At 37.7% G+C, this 6579-nt stretch overlaps 1 long non-coding RNA gene across 1 annotated transcript; it reads left to right on the forward strand.

Annotated features, from left to right (window-relative positions):
• The first annotated feature begins 2894 nt into the window (after nucleotides 1-2894).
• LOC120325256 lies at nucleotides 2895-6194 on the forward strand. Its single transcript, XR_005567167.1, has 2 exons — nucleotides 2895-3027; nucleotides 3477-6194. It is a non-coding gene; the product is annotated as an uncharacterized LOC120325256 (long non-coding RNA).
• Nucleotides 6195-6579: the final 385 nt, after the last annotated feature.

The following is a 6579-nucleotide window of genomic DNA, read 5'->3' on the forward strand; positions in this document are numbered from 1 at the left end:
CTCAAGTAATTTCTGAAAAAATAGAATTTTATAATCTGATGGTTAAGGAACCAAAGCCAACTACATAGAATTCTCTCATCTACACTCCTATTCCTACATGTTTCTTCTCACCCCCCTGGGGCCGCTGCCCTTATTTGTGCTGGTACAAGTATCTGTACTAGAACGCTTCCATCAACGCTGTCTCCGTACAATCCTAAACATCCACTGGTCAGATTATGTGACCAATACATCGGTTCTAGAACAAGCAGCAGTCACAAGTATTGAGGCCATGTTGTTGAGAACACAGCTGCGCTGGGCAGGGCACGTCTGCAGGATGAAGGACCACCGCCTCCCTAAGATCCTGCTCTATGGTGAACTTGCCACTGGCTGCCACAAGAGAGGAGCCCCGAAGAGAAGATACAAGGACTCCCTGAAACAACATCTCAGCCTTGGCCATATTGATCATCATAACTGGTCTACTCTGGCCTCAAATCAGGAGGCCTGGAGACACACCATCTATAACGCTGCTGATGCCTTTGAGAACGCACGCAGGATCACTCTCGAGGAGAAAAGACAACGCAGAAAGAACTGTGTCTTGCAGAATTTACCACCTAAGGAGTCTTTCTGCTGTGCCTTTTGCAACCGGATGTGCCTATCTCGCATTGGCCTTTTTAGTCACCAACGTGCTTGTAACAAACGTGGGTAGAGCCCTTCCCAAATCTTTGTTCGTGAAGCCCAGCCATGATGATGACAAGTATCTGTGCAAACTTGATCTGGGAAAAGTTCTTGGTTGAATAATAACCCTCACCTCCAAAAATGGGATAGGGCAGGAAGCTAGGATAGCATATTTAGCTTGCTTGGAGAACAAAGCATTGTACAGTGTAGCTTTATGCCGCGAGCATCAACTTTTTAGGCCTATGGAGAAGTGTGCAAAAGAGCCACTGCAGAGAATAAAATGAGTAATAATCCTCTCTCTTGCTTTCTTCCAGTGTCACAATTGACATCACTGGCTTCAGGGACATTTTCATCCAAGGAATGATTTTTTGTAAAAAAAGGGAGAGTGTACAAATTACATCTTTTGATAATATTACCACGATGAAAAAAAAGGTGAGGTACTATATTACATCAGAGTAGTTAGTACAGGTGTTACAAGAAGGATAAACTTTTGAACTCACAAATCACTTTCACGTCCAAAAAGGTAACAATATATTTAGTACCATTTACAAACAATTTTGCTCTAAGCAAAATTACTTAAGTAAGTAATTCTGTTAATCAAAATTGAGATCAGAGTGGCGTATTAGCAAGAGAAAAGTAGCAGATTTACTAGCCTTGTGATACAGAGAGTAAAATAGATGATTGTTGCTTGTGGGAGGTAGAGGCATAACAAGAAACTGCCTAAAAGAAAAATATTAAGTGTAAAATACCTCCTGACTTTACATTGAATTTGTGAATTTTAATACCTAGAAGAAATAGAAATTTTATTTCTTAGGTTTACTTTCTGTAAGAATCTTGTAGCTCCCTTGAGGATTTTGTAAAGCGTAATTGATGCAGCAGAGAATGATGATGCTTTACAGAAATACCTTTAAGATTGGACAAGTAGAATGACATGTAGAAGTAAAAGTGTAAAGTCATGTATTTAAGGATTAATTTCTACTCCAAGATGGACTAGAAACTCATCACTTGAAAACAATAAAGGAGAAGAAAGGGGGGAATGAACTGTTGATCTGAAGTTTTGGCTAAGCTGGACGAAAAACAAATGTAGCCTTATACCTTCTTCTTTAACTGAAGACAGTAATTAATTAAAAAATGGTGCAGGGAGACTCCTTCTGAATAAGCAATTGCTGAATGTAACCTATATTCTTTTAAAACATAATAAATTTTAATTATTAAATAGTAAGCAAGCCATTACTTCTGATCTGTGTTGATAAGTCCAGGGTGAGCATGGTCCTGTTTGTGGATGCATGTCTTGCTTTCGAAGCCTGTGTGTGGCCCTTACCCATGTGGCTACTTGGCTGTGGAAGTCCTGGACCATGGTGATATTCCCAGTAATAGACTTCATAAAGTGTCTGAGCCTTGTTTTGTGCTGTATTAATATAGTGATGAAGATGATCAAGAAGCCTTGCAGAAATTGCCAATGAGAATTTTATAGATATATATATATCTGTCACCTAGCCAGCTACTGAGGAAGATAGAGTTGTATCCCCTTAGGGTGTTTTCACTCTTTTTGTGCTAATATATGCTCTGTGCCCATCACTAGAGACTTAGCACCCTAGTAACTTTTTTTAGAGAATTTTTGCATCTAAAGGTAAGTGTTGTTTTGGAGCTGAGAGATCCAACCCAATCCTGGCCTTCTAGGTTTGTGTGACTGCTTGAGTAAAAATGGTGTGAATATCTGTGTGTGTGTTGTCAGATTTACTGGAGAATGGGGTGCTGCTGTTTTGTACCTAATTAAAAGCAAAGGTTTTAGTTAACTTTAGCAAAGTTATTTTGTCTGTTCCTCAGCACAGTACAAGATAACGTTCAGTCAATAGAGTCGGCTCCTGTACAGAAACGAGAAAGCAGTCACTTGGCTTTCATTTGATGAGAACGTTGCTTTTATTTTTAAAAGGAAATCAGATAAAGTTTTGTGAAAATCTTTAATCTTCTCATGTTCTCTCTCTAGCAGTCATACTTTAGTTTGCATGTTTTGCTACTCCTTGTATCTTTGACAAGAAATCTATACATTTGACTGCTTGCTGCCAGCAAAACCATTTACATTAGCAGCAGAATGATGTCTCTCAACTACTACAGACACCATGGTCGAAGTTGTGTTGGAACTTTGCCAGACTGAACTTTTGGCCTTAATAAAATAATGAAATGCAGCTTTGGGGCTTAATTATTGGCAGTAACGTTGTGAATATCACATTTCTTTTCTACAGATGACTTCGATTGAGAATATTGCTACCTTATGATTTCTTATTTTACTGTTTCCTTTAGGGCCACTCATCCTGACAGGTCTGGAAAGAGGAAAAGAATCTGATTTGTCAATAAATAAAGAAACCATGAGAGGTAAGTGGAGGGAATCTGGTGAGTTTCTCAGGTCAGGGTAGCGTGTATGGACTAGAAAGTGAAAAATTTACTGCAAAACCAGTAATGTTTCTTCCAGAAGGGGTAGTGGTCTGTACTGCATTGTAAAGAGCTGGAAATAAGATAGAATTAAAGTATTTGCATAGAGATTATCGAGTGCAGCCAAGTATTATTCTTGAGAAGGCAGAACCTTAAGCAAAATAATTTCAAGGTCAGTTGTGACTCAATTTGGAATAATTCTTAGTTATACATCTAGCTGAGAGGCAGAGGAGATGAAGGGGCACAGAAGGTAACTGCTGACAAAAGAGCGACTATGGCTATAGGCACAAAGTAACCTTGGGCTGTTCCAGAGTTTTCAATATATTTGCTGAGCCTGAGTTTGGAACAGAAGTAATAGTCTTGATACTTCTTTTTTTTTTTTTTTCTTGTAGGAAAGTCAGATGCAAGGTTCTAATTAGAAATCAAGCCTTCTCAGAGAACTTCAGGAGTCTGAATCCCGCTTTTATGATGAACTTCCTCAAATCTCAGAGATGGGAGATTTTAAATGCAATATAACCCTTTGGTTCTGTAGAAGTAAGGAGAAGCAAACCGTTCTCCAAGTACTCAGTTTTACCTCTTCCTTGTTTCTTACCATAAAGACAATGGACCAAGTGCCACATGTATGCTAAAAGGACTTATGGTCCTAAACCCACAGAGGTTACAGTCCCAAGTTCTTATCTTGAATGGTTGTGCCTGCAAATGGTAATTCACTGACTTAAAACCTGACCCATGTGTTTGCAGAACAGGAACCAAAATACTACTGACAAACACAAGAGTTGCAATGAAATGTCCTGGGAAGGGTTTTTTTTCCTTACCATTAAACGTTTCATAATTTTTTTCTTTATTTTTTACCAAGATGAGAGCATTTTTCAATCCTAAATTCTTCTTCTGCCAAACACAGAAAAAACCCCTAAATGACTGGAGTCAGTCATTCACTGCTACTCAGTTACTTACACACAGGTGTTCTACATCTTTGTCCCTCAGTGATCTAAAAGTCACTGCACATAGGCTATTGTGGACAAGTCAGTGGTGAATTTTAGTGGCGAAAAAAATCTATGGAAAAATTCTTTCTAGGAACTTCTACTCTTTTCTGGTAGAGACCTCTTAGGAAATATAATAGTTCTTACAGGTCTTTATAAAAAGAGGAAGTTTTTATATAGATACATATACACACATACATATAGTTTCGGGGTGTGTTCTACTTTACAGAACAGAAAACTGTAACACCTGGAAACTAGTAGTTAGCCAGAGCAGATAACAGGGAATTAGGCTATTAATCTGCTTAACAAGGACATATGTCAAAGTAGTTTAAATTGTGCTAGGTTGCACTTCTATTTTTATATAAGAGGGATTCAAATTTAGCAAGACATGCAGGGGGAAAAAGGCGTATAAGCATGCTAGTTCATTCAAAGTTCAAATCCAAGTGCAGTAACTGTCCTATTTCAGTTTTTCAGCCATTAATATACAGGCTTATGGTCCAATAAGAGCTGGGTTTACACCAGCTGGGATGGTATATACTTGATTGATGTGCAAAGCTCCATATTTCCACAGATATTCCATCTGTTCTCTTGTCTGATCCTTTACTGGCAAATTAGTCATAAGAGTCTGCTGTTATCATACTATGAAAATACCTCTAGTTTGATTTTTTTTTATTTAATTTTTTTAATTGGACACTTGTGTTTCCCCCTGACACTTTTATTCTAAATGGCAAGAAAAGCACTTTGCTGTGAATTTGGTGGAACTTTTGCCACTCTACTGCTCATTCAGTGTAGAGCATGAAATTCTCAGAGACTTAGTAACCTCTGAAATTTTAGGTCAGTGTATTTTGGCCTGGGAACATCTCTTGCAAGGAAATGCTGTGGATTAAACAAGGAGAATAGAGGGAGGGTTAATATTTAGTTTGTAAAGAATTTCTTATGTGAAAACTTTTGCAGCTAAAAGGTCATAAATCTTGATCTTACTTGTTCTCTTACTTGTTTGATACTGGATTTATTTTATCCTCCCTCCCCCTGGAAGACTTTTATATTTGTGGAAAAAAAGGTGGCACCAACTTTGCATTAGGTTGCAGATACCTGGGTAGGTAATGAAAGAGCAGCAGAGTGGTGATAGTTTCACAATAGCAGAAATACTCTCCATGTCTTGCTCTTTTGTCTAAACACATGATTTAAACTGGACAGTGAAAATATATGCAGCTAAATGAAAATATACCCTCTTGAGGGTATCCTGTATATATTTAATCTTGATAGCAAGAGCAACAGCAGCAAGGTGAATGAAAACTGAGGGGGTGTGAGGAGTTTATGCTATAGTTGACAGCACATGCTGGTTTGTATTCACAACTATTGTTCACTGCAATACTTCTATCAAAGTAGCACAGACATTGTAATGTGCACGGTCATGCCTTTATTTTACTGCATAGGAATACACAGAATGGTATTTGATTGTGACAATTTGTCACCAGTTTGATTTAAGCTGTTTAGTGGGTCTTGGGTAAATATCCAGCTGGCTGTAGGGGATAACCCAACCAATTTAGCAGCCCTTTGCACCAGAGATGAACTTGTAATATTTTTTTCTAGAAGATTTGTGGGCCAGTGCATTCACAGAAGAGTCAACCCCAAATGACCTTCTTCAATCTGGCTGTCAATTGGTAGCCTGTAAAACTAATTATTACAGCTTGTTAAATACTGCTCAGCCAGTTGCTGAATGATGAGGGTTTTGTCTGGATGTCAGTAAATACCATCTTCTGAGAGTTGTGTTTGTAGTTAGGAAAAGATTGTTTGTGCTGATATTTGGTTTGGTCAGGTTATTCTGCCATCTTGTGGGTAATTCGAGGATATGGAGAATTTTTGTTGTTTTAGAAATAGAAGTTTTATACCTTTGTAGGTTAATAGTTGCAGGAGGAAAATTTTGGTATTGTTATAAGCAATGAGAAAATGTGGAAAGAATTTCCACATTTCCAAATGCATTTTATATTTGTTTGGTTTTTTTTGCTAATTGTCTGTTTGTATCCTATTACATTGTCTATTTGTTTCTATCTTTTTCATTGCTTTTCTTTATTTAAGGAATGTATTTGCTACCTATGGTGTTTAACAGTAAAAAGGGGGAAACTTAAATCACATTTTCTGGAGTACAATTCTTTGTCTATTAGGAAACAAACCAACAAACAACCACATCAGTAAAACAGAACATACAAACAAAACCCCCCTATTGTCTTAAAGATTCCTTTTAGAACAGACTGCTTGGCTGTTTTATCTTTGTGTCGCTATTACTGGGAAGTACTGTGTGACCTATTGCTGTCCTGCTGATCTTCAGTTCTGTTGTGGATTAGGATGTTTCACACCAAATTATTGGACATTTCTTAACTGAGAGCTAGGAACAGTTGCAAGAAGAGGTTATGCATAACTATAGAATTTTCTAGCTCCCAAATTGCATCTAGCTGGCCATATGTCAGTCTAGGTGCTGTTATGTACTGAAAATAAATAGGACTTTTTTTTTTGG

Source organism: Pipra filicauda, unplaced genomic scaffold (assembly GCF_003945595.2).
Source record: "Pipra filicauda isolate LSUMZ 115617 unplaced genomic scaffold, ASM394559v2 scaffold8_size5757611_pilon, whole genome shotgun sequence".
NCBI classification, from domain to species: Eukaryota; Metazoa; Chordata; class Aves; order Passeriformes; family Pipridae; genus Pipra; species Pipra filicauda.